Consider the following 11,071-nt stretch of genomic DNA (forward strand, 5'->3'; position numbering starts at 1 on the left):
GAGATCAGTTTTCTCCTCCTTTGCAGGGGACTGTTGCCTCTGGTGGCAGAAACGTTGGATATATTTAGAGCCTCCAAGCAGCACCTCACAGAACACAAGCTTCAATGAACTACAGCATCTTTCTGTCCAAGCATTTCACATGCTCCTTAATCTTCTACATAAGGCTTTTTTTTTTTCTTTATTTCTAATTTTAAACAGATCTTTCACTGCAGAAATGTTGGGAAGTCTCTTCTGAGTGCTAGAAATGGCTTGAGTGGGTCGCAAATGCTAGAGAGTCGTCCTCATCCTCACTCCTTCTCTCCTCCGGTACTTTCTGGAGTTAGTCTAGGAGTCTTGAATGAAGAAGCAAATCTTCTCTCTTTCGAAGCTCCTCATAAATGTGCTTGCAGTTAATATGAGTCCTTTTATATTCTCTCCCTTCAAATTCTTTGGATTAAAACAAATACCGTCTGGTTCTTTTAGCTCTTTTGATTATATATTCAGAACTATTGTGTATCCTGGAAAATGAATTCTTTTCAGTTTTCACTTTTCTTGACAACAAGCTGAAAAATTTCCCCAAATGAAAATTTTCTGCAAAAGTCTTGGTTTGTTCCAAGACCCATTTTTCAAATAAGTAACGTTTTGATGAAAAAATGCCAACCTGTTCTACTTAACAACTGTTCGTAGAACTGACGAGTGAAAAACAAGGAATTGGAGAAAAAAATTACCGAGTCTTTTATGTAGAGTTAATCTTTGAATATTCCTGTTGTTTCAGTAACAGACAAGATGTTGGTACAAGTAGATGAATATTTAAACATTAGCGTTGACACTGACTTATCTTCTCGATAACATATTGATCGTGTTCTTTCTATAGAGATTATTTTGGACTTCCCATAGAGTCAGGCAGCAGCTTAATGAAGTCACAGGCTGGATGTTTATGCAGGTATTTCCTTGGAGGTTGGTTATACAATCCATGCACCAAATAAACCCCCACAGACACAGCTCAAGTGCAAAACAAGCCCATGTTTCTGCCTTTTTATCACTGCTAGTGTGTGTGATTAGGGAGAAAAGTTGGCATTGTGATGCAGACTTGGCTTAGTATCTGTTAATCACTGCATTTAAAATGACCAATAGCTTTTCTCTTTGCCTTTAAAATGACCAAAAGCTTTTCTCTTTACCAAGGCATCTGGAAGCTGATTTAGGCTGTCCTTCTTATGGAAATGGATGTTTTTCAAGCATCAAAATGATGCCTTTGAGAAGAGAAACTCCATAGCCCTTCCCATGGACACTCCTAAATCTGTGTCCATGCTTTTGGCAAATATCTGAAGGGTGCTGTGCTCACAAGGGTGTCCCAGCATGCCCAAGAGATTGCAGCTGGGGAGCTGACACCAGGCAAGAGGATGACTGCCAGGCAACCATCACTGCTACAAAATCTAACAGCCACAGAAGTATCCCGCTTGGATTAATACAGGATCTGTGTTTTGTTAGTGACACCAAATGAATTTTGCAGTGGATGGAGATGTATGGAAAGAGAGGTTCTAAAATGAAAAACATATTTATTGCAGTAGGATATATGCTAGTGTCTTTCAAGAGGATATTTTTTTTTAAAAAAATGAACAGTACTGGGAAGGAAAAACATAAGTACATAATAAATTATGACTCAGAGCAAAACTCTCATTGACTTTTAGAGGAAGGCAGGATTTAATTTTCACTGCAGTTATTAAGAAATGCCTCTCGCTGACATGAAGATGAGAGGCGGAGAACGCTGATCTGTGGGACAGTGAACAGTTGCTAATTCCATTAATATTTAAAGTGGACAGTAGGTTTGGAGTTATTCTTATAAATAGCTGCTTTTTGCAAGCCTTGCAAAGTCGTGCAAGTGCTCCAAGAGCCTAAAAAATCTTCAAAGAATAATTTGTCAGCCTCACAGTTCTCAGCCTCTCTCTCTCTTGCAGTTCTCAGTGTCAGGCAAGAGGGTTTCTTCCAAGGGGTGTTCAGGACAGTTGCAGTTTTGGGTTGTTGAAATCATTTTTGCATGGAAGGTGCTCCCCTCGATGTTGGAGGTAACAGTTCTTCGTGGGGCAGGAACTTCTCCCCATCAGTGCTCTGGGGAACGAGGCAGCAGTTTTTCTGAAGCTGGGTAATGTGGACTTCCTCAGCATGCAGAAATGCCTCTTTGCTGCTATCCCATGCTGAAATCAATCACAAAGTGATATTGATAACCATCTATTCCCCAGGGCAGTGTGTGCTTCTCTGAACGTCAGCTTTGGACAATAGGAGAGACTTTTTATCATGGGATTGCTCTAAATATAGTTCACCAAATTGTCTTCCTTGTCCAGGTTCCATACAGACATTTTTAGGTTTCTATCCAATTAGGTTTACCCCTAATTTGAGCTCCAGCCTTGAATGAACCTTATATTTGGAGTCAAACTGGAGATGTATGATACAATTTTTGAAAATACAAGGACCTGGAATTTGGACAGTGCCAGAATAAATGCATATATTGATCCAGGGTTGTTTTAAATTAAACTGGGTTCCCTTAAAATATTCATGAACTGGAAAGGGTCAGTTAAAAGCTTCAAGCTGTGAGATTTATAACAGACTTATCAAAGCAGATGCGCTTTGCATCATTTCTAACTTTTGACTGGTGAGAAGTTTAGATTTTTTTATAAATACATATACATTTTCTCTAGCAAATGTGTGTGTATATTTATATAGATATAATTTTTTTTCAAATACATCCCCATATGCACCCTCACTCTCAGAACATTTTGCTTTTACTCTCCCGGCGTTTCAGTAACTTGCCTCAGCTGTGCGCCGTGTTGCCTTCCAAATGCAATGCATCATAAATTCATGATGGCTTGCCAAGTAAAAGAGGGCATTGAGCTTCTTTATGAAGAGGATATTTTTGCAAACTGGACCTCATCTATATCCCTGTGGAATTTCCTGATGCTTCCCTATTACTCCCGTACAAAACTTTTAGGGAGTTATAGATCAAACATCAAAAAGAGTAATTAAAGTCCAGCTTACTCCTCTTCAATATCTGTCTATCCTTTTCATTAGGGAGCAGACACATACCCTTCCTCTCCTATAACAGTCAGTTTAATGACTATCCATCAGTGCTTCTGCTTCTCAGATTTCCAAACCTAGTGGGTTGGAGGATATTGCTTGAGCTGTTGTGTGTCCTGTTAGGTGAACGTTGTGTAAATCCCTTACACACAGCTGGGTATTCCAAAATATTGGCACAGGTACAATTAAGTGCAAAATAGCAGTTACCAGGTGACCAGTTTGGTTTTGTGCTTGGAGCCTCGACGCCAACAGTGGACGTGGACAATGAAACTGCTCTGGTAACTATTGGGAGGAGTCACAAGGGATTGGGAAATTCTCAAATGTCTAAATTAAGCCTGGTCTCTTTTAGGGATGTAATTTTTTATTCAAGCATATTTTGAAAGCTCACAGAGTGAAACAAGCCTATAGAGGCCTGTGTGTGGCACTGACCATCAGGCCCAGTTTGATACTGGAGGTCATGGCATTGCTGCACTTTTTGTACCAGGTTTACATAACACTCCACACACATGTCCTGCTCCTATGGAATCTGCTCTGCTCAGCTCATACCACACCAGGTCAACACCTGAAAACCTACTTAAAATAATAAGCATGAGAACACAGCACAGTTTTCCTGGCAAACACATCTCCTTGGGGTTTTTTTTCGGTTGATGTTTTTTGTCTGTTTTGGAGTGCTGGAAGAACCTCACTTCAATGACTGTAACCAGAAGTTCCTGAGATGCCTGGAGAGAGGAGAAACCTGCCCACAGCTAAGTGATCGACCTGTGGACCTCATTCCTAGAACTTCTTCAGTGCCTTATGGAAGAAAATCACCCTGGGAAAGCAATGCAGGTTTGGTAGAACTGACCTGGCACATAGGAAGGGTTTGGCTGTGTAAAGATCTCATGGACCTCTAAAAAACATTTTTAACTTTGGGAATGGGGCTGAGAAAACCCTGTGCAATGCAACACTACAGTGTTATTCACATTGGTTTCTGCAGGAGGCACCTGATGCTTTATGGAGATCCTGGGTTTCCCTGCTTCAGGAGCCAAGGGAGCTTTTATCACTGGAGATGAGAGCTCATGTAGAGTTCAGATGAGGAGTTTTCATTAGTCTGTGGCCTCTGCTTTACTGACCTTTGATTTAATGTCTTCAGGAGCACAGAAGCTCCTGGAGCTCTTGCAGGAATGATGGGCTTTTGCAGAGATCTGGCTCTTCACTGCTATTCAAGCCTTGGAGGGGTAATTATGCTACAACTGACTCACAAGCAAGAGAAAGCTTGTAGGCTTTCAGCTGTCTTTAATTTTACATTAGACAAAAAGTGATAAAGAACTTGTTTTCTGTAATCTATGGATTTAACTTTGAATAGCAGGTGGTAAATGTTCCAACAAATATGTATATATATATCAAATCTGTGAGTGCCCAAATATTTACATCTTCAGCCAAACAAAGGCTGGAGACTCACGTTGCCTGAGGGGAAGATTGTTTTAGAGAAACAGGTTGAAAGGAAATCAAGAATGGGAATTACAAATCTTCTTTCAGAGATGAGGGGTTGTGGTAGGGAGGAATCAAGTTCCTGATAGATCGCTGGCGTAGAGAGATGAGCCGGCTTGCAAAAAGGGGTTGTCCTCTTGTCTTTTGGGCCATGGTCTTGTTTCTATGAGTACTATGCACATTTGAACTGAAGTCTGTACAAGGAGCACGCCAACAGTAGTCAAAGTTTGTACCAGCTTTCCCAGCATGGGTTGTCAATCTGGTTATATGGCAAGGGGATATGATCTGTAGCTGATATAAGGATCTGTGTTAGATGGCAACACTAGTAAGTCTATCAGTTCTCCATTGCAAGGGTGGGAATCCATAGGAACATCAGTAGTTTTATGGTGGTCCATGAGCCCCAGAAGTCTGGGATCTCTCACATTTGTAATGTAAAACCCAACAATAGGGAGACATAAGCTTTTGGCTTTCCACACTGGTCTGCCATTTACAATCTAAGAATGGCTAAAATGATGATGTGTTATGTTTACCAGATGGCTGTTAAGCAGAGCTCAAAACTTCTCTGGGTAGTGAAATTTGTACAGATGTCCAGTCCCTTCTTGAATCTTACAAGGTTGTAGGCTTCAAGGTCTTTCTGCTGCACTTGAAGAAATTAGGAAAATATGAGTAACCATCAGTTTTTAATTTCCCATCTTTTAGTGTTCCCCTTATGTTTTAAGCCAGGGAGACCAAAAATCCTAGTTGATCTCTATTACCCACTTCTTGTATGCCCTTTTCTTTAAGGTAAACAATCCAAGCCATTTCCAGCTCTTCACATAAAGGTTTTTGCACAGCTTTGATTATTCTATTGTTCACCTATAAACTACTTCTGAGTAGTACAGGTGTGCTATGTCATAACACAGGTTCTGATCCATACGATGGAACTATAATTCACCAAGTTTTGTGGTTTCTTCTCCCAAAGTGGTGCAGCAATTGTATATGCAGAACTTCAGTTGGACTTACAGAAGTCGGTGGTGCATTTTCCTACTGAAAAACTCCCTGTTTGTTTTCAGATAGTGTTGCACGTCTCTGTTGTGAGATTATTGCTAACAGAGGAAAAAACTTTGTGTGTGTCTCTAGGAATACTTAATATTCAGGAAAGTCTTCTGGAATGTCAAGAAAAATACTGTTAGTATATAAGACAGAAGGGATAAAAATTGCCTTTGACCTTTGCTTGAGGGCTGTTCACAAGAAGCTTGAACCAGACTTACATTTCACTGCCTGAGCAGTGCAAAAACAAGAGAAGAGCAGGATAAATGCCAGGATGAACAGGTATACTTTGCTATCCTTTTGATGTGTTCAGTGACAGATGCTGAAGCTTGGGGTTTTGCATGGGTATGTGTCACCTGTCATGAGCTGCAGATAGATCCAGGCCTTTTTTTAAAGAGTTAGGGAAAAGCAGGCAGGTGCAGTACTCAAAAGCAGAAGGAGGAAAACAGTGGATAATGTCGTCTCTCCTCCCATCACGGCAGATTCAGCCTTTCCTGTACATCAACAGAGACTAAATCTCTTGCCTAGATTTCCATCATCTTTTATCTCCTTTGCTGCTACAGCTTTTTTTTCCTATTCAAGCCTCTTATTGGTCTCTCTTAATCTATGTGTTCATCAGTGGAATTCCACCAGGGGATATTGGTACAATGGTATAGAGGCTTCCTTGTATGTTTGTTGAATACTCCTTAATAATGTGCAAACTTCCCTTTCTTCCTCCAGCTCCTTCCCTTGCTTCCATGACTGTAAAAGCAGTTATGGCTGGGGTTAAGGGTTATCCACCTGTTTCCAGCCAAGAGTAATTGATACAACTCTTACAGTACTATTACCTGGGGCTTCTTGACCAGTATGAGTGGTCAAGAATAAGGAATAAGGAATGCATTAGTGACCTGGCCATAAAAGTAGGAGTTTGCATCATATAAAAATGAACTTGGTCATCATTTACTAGCTATGTCACATGAGCGGGATTCTGAATAGCTTGGTAGAGGAAAAAGAGTAGATTGAAAATGAAATGATTAATTGTTGTGCATATCTGAAGTACAGCAAGTAGAAAAAAACCTGTGAAGTTAAAGGGACATTGATTTTTTTTTTTTTAAAATTAGATTCCAGTGTATCTGTAACTTCATGAAAAGAAAGATAAAAACATTCTGGAATTCAGCTTTTCAGTTTGCTATATTTTACCATATGATTGAGTTTAAATGTATTGGTGTATTGGATATGTTTTTTTCCATTTAAGAAGCTCTTCTAAATGAACTATTTATTTACATGAAAGAAAAGGATTCCCAGTGCAGCCCACAATACTTCTCCCTCCAAGCCTGCCTTGAAAGAAGGTTGCCTTTTCATATTTGGCTCTAGCTTTCAATGTTCTCAAAAAAAAGAAAAAGGGAGAAAAGTATTCTTAAAACTAAATAAAACATATATATCAGTATTTCTGGCTGAATGAATGAGCACTTCCCCTGAATAGACCTATTTGAATGGCTACTCAATGTTTTGTAAGAAAAGTATATTAAAAAGTTGAAACAGCCTGCTGAAAGGAGGTGAGGGACAGAAACAAAATATAAAATGTGTCATGTGAAAAAAGAGACCCTTATCCAAGAAGATCTTGGTAAAACTTTAAATGGAAAAGTGACACTCATCAAACGATTTCTATATCATCTGCACTGAATAATTTACTTTTGGGTGAGATTCACTAACATCATTGCAGAGGAAGTGTAATTGAAAATTATGAAAGCTATATCTTTATTGTGTATTACAGCACATGCCTTTGATATGGCGTTATGTCTGCCACAGCGGGAAGTGTTTTTCAGAAAAAGTCAAATCTCTGGGACAGATTCTTGGTGGTGTAAATCAGTGTTACTGCACTGACAGCATCCTGTGTGAGCAAACTTCTGCCTGTGCACTTGGACTCCCAGATTTCTGTAGTCACCCTGACAAATTCCTGATTTATTTCAGGGAAAGTTTACACGGGAAGAGCTAGGGAAGAGTTCTGCTAGTTTGTTTATAATGGACAGCTCCAAGTGATTTTAAGATTTTGGAGTCTTCTGCTCAAAGTTCATACAAATACCTATGTTCTCCCAGTGCAATTTAAGAAATCCTCATTAATGATCACTGTACACTGCCACAGGTCCCTGTGGCACTGTGTACACCCTCAGTCTAAGAGCCTGTTATTCAAGGTCTTGACCATGCACTGTCTTTGATAGCACAGACACTTCAGCTTCAAAAGGTGCTCAGAAGTAGAATCTGAGTAGAAGGCAGTCTGAATACAGAACTGGTGTCTAAATCGATGAAGATATGCTGGCTAAGGACTTGCTAAATGTCTTTTACAGTGTATATGGCAAGTCCAATGTATTTTTTCAAATTCCTCCAAGAGTATCTGAATGCCTAAGGCCCCATCCCCAAGGAATTTAGAGAAATCTGCCCCTTGCCAAGGGCTGGCAAAAAAGGGGCAATGCTGGTTAAAGGCACTTAAGTAATGTTTTGAACAAAGTGTTTTAGCCTGGCCACGTGTGCCAGGGTGAGCTCCAGCTGGGCAAAGCCCCAGTGCCCCAGGAGAACGGCCACCAGCTCTTCCAAGCTCAGCTGTTTCCCAAATGACTTGTGCTGGTGGAGAAAGTCTGCCCAAAGTAGAACACCATGAGTGACATTAGCATTCGGAGAGCATCTGTTCACCCATCCCCAGTTAGCGTATGACTGTCAAACTGAGACACACGTCTATTCCCAATCCAACTCCTTAACCCCTGCTTTGCCTAACCCACTGCCACGTCTCCCTGGGCCGTTTCTCAAGGGGGAGACAGGCCAGTGCTGTGCTCATCCTTAGGCACATGAATTAATTATGAAGGCCTGACTACCTTATTAGCAAGCGTCTTGCTTGCCAGTGCAGAGAGTGTGCATGACCCCCCTGTGGACAGCTCTTTGATGTACCATAGATCTGCCTTTCTTGGCCATGTGCCCTATCCTGTTCAGGGACATGGTTTTACTGTTCTGAAGGAGAGGTGGGAATGTTGGCAGCCTCAGGAGCTAGGAGGCATTAACCAGCATGAGTGAGAATCTGTGAGTGTGGTTTAAGGATTTGCTCTCAGTGAGGTGTAGATTTCTCTTTGACTTCTTCAGGTGAGGTAAAGAAAGGCCAGCAAGTCCTCTCATAGTCTTTGTGAAACAGTGCCCAAAATGGCCCAGGAAGCAGAATAGCACACCAGCATTTCTAGAACTTGCTTTTGCACAAAGGTCAATGGAACAAAGCGTTTTTTAAAAAAAATGCAGGTTTCCATGTCTCCTTAGTACAAGTTCCATTTCCAGCACTGACAGAAACCCTAATCTGTCCTCCTCTTCCAGTGTGTGTGTGTGTAGATGAGTATAATCTGAATATTAATTAACATTTGTATATTACTTCAGAGCACCTCATGCAGCAGTTTTCTCATGGGAAGGGAGGACACTATTTTTGTTGGTTTTAATTCGAGGTTGATAGAGAAGAATTCATCTTACTGGCTCTGTGTTGTTGGAGATAATTCCAGAGTTATCATTAAACTGTCAGTGTTTGCCAAGAGATACCACACAGTAGCCACAGATTTTTCTGTCCTACCCACCATGGGGTGCTGGTTTCCCCAGGAGCTCAGTGCAGGATCAGGACCTGCAGTATTGATCCAGAGAGGGGTATGGCTTTCAATATCCTTCCAATGGCAGTCATTGACAGTTATGTGAGATATGCATCACATGCTTCATCCCTAGGCCAGCAAGGATGTTCAATTAACAGCTGACCTTGTGGTGGAGTATTGGATTGAAACCCTCAGGGATGCAAGTTTGACTATCCTAAGGCCTCCTTGTGTGACCTTGGGCAAATGCTTTAATCCCTCTGCTCATGTGGCCATCTGCATCCTCCCCAGATGTTTAGGGAGGTTCTGGCACACTCGTGTTCTGATCTTGTATTCAGCTCTTGCAGTGCAACTCTGACATGAATATCAGTGCTTAGAAAGGTGCACTGCATGCTTTGCTTCTCTTTTAAAGAGATTTTGGAGTTTCTATGACTTCATTTATTTATTAGCACAGACTAGTTTTTAATCCAGTTAGCTACTTAAAACTTTGCAGGCAGTTAAGTGAGTCTCTTCAACAATCTCAAATTATTATTTTCAAGATGTGAAAAATGCCCATGTGCTTATATTCCAGTCCCTGAATTGTTAAATAAACCATTCTCATAGGTGTTTTAAATGTAATGCATTTTCAGATACCATTTATAAATGTCCAGTGGATAGAATTTTATTATTTTTTTTTAATTTCCTTCATCTGATCTAGGTCTTTGATAAATACTACAGACAAACTGAGTGCTGTAGGATCAATCTTGACAGTTCTTCAATAAAAGGCTGTGTGGTTCTTCGTCAGTGTCTTCCTTTCAGTGACAGCTGCTTTGTTCTTTTTCAGTCAGATTTTCTAGTTAACACATCAAAAGTGTATCTGTGTACACGAAGTACTGAGAAAACAGTTCAAAGAGGCAGGAGATTCACTTTTAACTCTTCACTGCATCTCTCTGCACTTGTCACAGAAGATAGCTTATACAGAAAGCTTCAGAGCAAGGTGAGTGAGTTCACCAAGGAGCATTGTGAAGTACAGCACATGTGGATTAGTCTTAAAAAACAAACCGGTCAGTCAATCCACTTACCATCCCAAATCAGCTTTCTTTTGAGCCAAGCCATTAAGTGATAAGAAGTTTTCAGGTTTAGGCAGCAAAAGCCTCACATTGGACACAGATAAAGCCACATGTTTGATCAAGCACTGAAGTTTTGTCTGATGCTTCTTGCTGTGGTGTCAATACCTTAAAACTAATTAAACTGAGTTCAGTGTTCAGTTTAAACTCATTTCTTTGGAGGGTTTCCAGCAGCTTCTAAACCAAGGTAAATAGTAAGGACAAGCAACTGCTTTGCATATCATTTCTCTTATCTATTGTGCCTGCAAACTTATTTCTGACTGCATTTTTAATCGTTCATGCTTCACCCACCAGCACAGCAGTGTGACACACAACTTGGAATGCTCCCTGCTACTTTACAGCTATTAAGCATTGCTCAGGTAAGGAGCCAGATCAGCAGAGAAAGTGCTAACTCAGGAGAGCATATTCCAAGCATCCTGTCCTAGTCTGAGCAAGGTTTCAAACCTGTGCTAAAATGCAGTAATGCTAAGTCTTACAGGAAGGTCTGGTTGAGTGCCTGTTCTCATGAGCTGTCTCCCGAGTAAGACCAAGGAAAGTTGTGATTTACTGTGATGTAAGCTTCCTCCAGGATTTCTATCAGCCTTACAGCACTACAACAGTCACAGTCACAGCTGCAAACTGTTGCTTATGCCCTCAGGCAGCCTTGGTTAACCAAAGAGCCTGTTTGGCTCTGGGGCTGGGACTCTTCAGCAGCAGCAGAGGCAGCAAGTTCTTGTGCCTGTTGGGGGGGAATCATTCACCCATCATGATGCTCCTCTTCAAGCCCTGCTGATGGGCTTGTTGTGCCATTGAGTCTCTGTATCTCCAGTCTGGAGGCAGAGTCCTGCCTTG

This window comes from Acanthisitta chloris, unplaced genomic scaffold (assembly GCF_000695815.1).
Source record: "Acanthisitta chloris isolate BGI_N310 unplaced genomic scaffold, ASM69581v1 scaffold125, whole genome shotgun sequence".
NCBI lineage: Eukaryota > Metazoa > Chordata > Aves > Passeriformes > Acanthisittidae > Acanthisitta > Acanthisitta chloris.